We start from the raw sequence: 2,669 nt of genomic DNA on the forward strand, positions 1-2,669 counted from the left end.
GGGATATAAAGACAAGAAGGTAAGTAGAGGCTTGGATATGAAGACAAGAAGGTAAGTGAAGATATTGCCTTAGAAAGACTAAAATATACTTATTCGTAGGTAACATATGTTTCTTGTTGTATGAAAAGGTTTCGACAGAGTGTTAGTAGAAATACGCATTGATGAATGATAAATATTCGACTTGATACTTTATGTCATTTTTTGGGTTATGATCACAAACTTCACCACTGTCAACTGAATTATCATATTTCACTGCTTTTATTTCTACTTTTAAAGGCGATAGAATTACTTAAAATAAAAGTTATAATCTTATGAAGTAACATCAATGATTTATCCAGCTGAGCTTCAGAAATATGAGCCTTCTGGTGGCTTTGTATTTTCCATTTGCTTTCTTGGGGTTACAACTTAACACTTGTCACAATAAATTGCATTGTGAAAGCGAGACATACTGTTCTTGAAATGCGCAACTTACACATTTTTATTAAACGTACAGGTCAGGGAAAGGCCTAGAGAATAGTGTGTCTTGGCTGTGAATCCAGTGATTCGTGGTTCGCGTGCCTTTACCACAAAAACCATATTGAGGTTATAGGCGCGTTATAAGAGTAAAGGTCATATCCCATTATTCTGTCAAACAATAGTAACCGAATAGTTAACGGTTGATGCTGTTGACCGGATGTTAACACTTTATTTCTTCACTTCAGAATTAGGAAAGGCATGAGCAAACAGCTCTGCGCAAATATTCCAAAACAAAGAATTAAACGTACATCAAAAAGAAATTTTAACAAGCACCGTACAGTTTAGTTCGGATAGCGATATACGTCAGGGGAACGTGTTAGTTATGATGACGAATTGGAATTACAGATACAATAGAAGATCTTTACATGATATGGTTCTTTTAAGGAAGAACATAGGTATTTAGTACCTGTCACCCTTTAAATTACACTTGGCCACCCTTTCCGCTCTGTAACTCTTGTAATTCTAACGGTTGAATCACTCGATTTTTGCCGTGCAAAGTTTAATATTTTTCAACTGGATAACTTGAGGAATATTTCGTTACTTCGAAGACTATAACGAATCCTGCCCAGTAGTGAGTGGTAGATCTTACGTAAAACTATTACGTAGTGAATAGTGACGATACCAAAGTTTGACAGCTGTGAATGTCCTTTAGTATATTTTAAATCTAGGTCGTGACCTGGTGGCATGTTTAGTAAACACTGTGACATAACAATGAGTTCACAGATAGGAAAAGCTGAAGCTCGAAATATTAGTTCATAAACAAACGATGAATAGAACATTATTTATACAAAATTTTGTTAATTTTAAAGTAATTTTTGGGAATTATTACGCGGGAAATAATAACTAAGGATTAGAATATTTGTAAAATCTGATTGGTTTAAATCAGGCTAAAATCTGATTGGTTTAAAAAAGTGTGTTTGTTGTTGAGCGCACATCCATACAATGGGCTATCTTTTTGTGCCCACCACAGGTATCGAAACTCAGTTTTTATCTTTATAAGCCTTCAGACTACCGCGGAGCCACTGGGAGGGGAGGGAGAATGTGGTTTTTTGTATTTAATTTTCTACAGACAGTTATTATATAAGAGAACTTCTTAAAGACGATGTTTCTTTTTTGTTTTTTCACTTGCGTCTTTACAGAGCACCTTATCCAGCTATTTAATCACAGCATGTTTTCGTACTTTGTCAGTAATCGAATACATGTTCTGCTTAGGTTTAAGTACCTTGTTGGTAATTCAGTAAATGTTCTACTCAGGTTTACGTACTTTGTCAGTAATCGAGTACATGTTCTGTTTAGGTTTACGTACCTTGTTGGTAATTCAGTAAATGTTCTGCTTAGGTTTAAGTACCTTGTCAGTAACTCGGTAGATGTTCTACTCAGGTTTACGTACTTTGCCAATAATCGAGTACATGTTCTGCTTAGGTTTACGTACCTTGTTGGTAATTCAGTAAATGTTCTGCTTAGGTTTAAGTACCTTGTCAGTAACTCGGTAGATGTTCTACTCAGGTTTACGCACTTTGTCAGTAATCGAGTACATGTTCTGTTTAGGTTTACGTACCTTGTTGGTAATTCAGTAAATGTTCTGCTTAGGTTTAAGTACTTTGTCAGTAACTCGGTAGATGTTCTACTCAGGTTTACATAGTTTGTCAGTAATTCGCTAGGTGTTCTACTCAGGTTTACGTACTTTGTCAGTAACTCGGTAGATGTTCTACTCAGGTTTACGTAGTTTGTCAGTAATTCGGTAGATGTTCTACTCAGGTTTACGTAGTTTGTCAGTAATTCGGTAGATGTTCTACTCAGGTTCGTAGTTTGTCAGTAATTCGCTAGATTTTTTACGTAGGTTTATGTAGTTCGTCAGTAGTTCAGTGCTTTATGAAGCAATGTTACTCAGCCTTGAGTTCACAGCACGTGTCATTGTGAAGCAATGTTATTCAGCCCTGAGTTTAAAGCACGTGGCGTTGTGAAATATCGTTACTCAGCCTTGAGTTCAAACCACGTGCCATTGTGAAACTTAACAGTAAAATGTCTGTAAACATTATAGATACATTTGCTTATTCTATCCAATAAAAATATAAAAATAACTTTTGTATCAAAGCATTTCAAAAACTGTTTCATAATTTTTGTTATTTCACTGTAGAGATATGAAACAATGT

Source organism: Limulus polyphemus, unplaced genomic scaffold (genome assembly GCF_000517525.1).
Source record: "Limulus polyphemus unplaced genomic scaffold, Limulus_polyphemus-2.1.2 Scaffold4393, whole genome shotgun sequence".
Taxonomy (NCBI): Eukaryota; Metazoa; Arthropoda; class Merostomata; order Xiphosura; family Limulidae; genus Limulus; species Limulus polyphemus.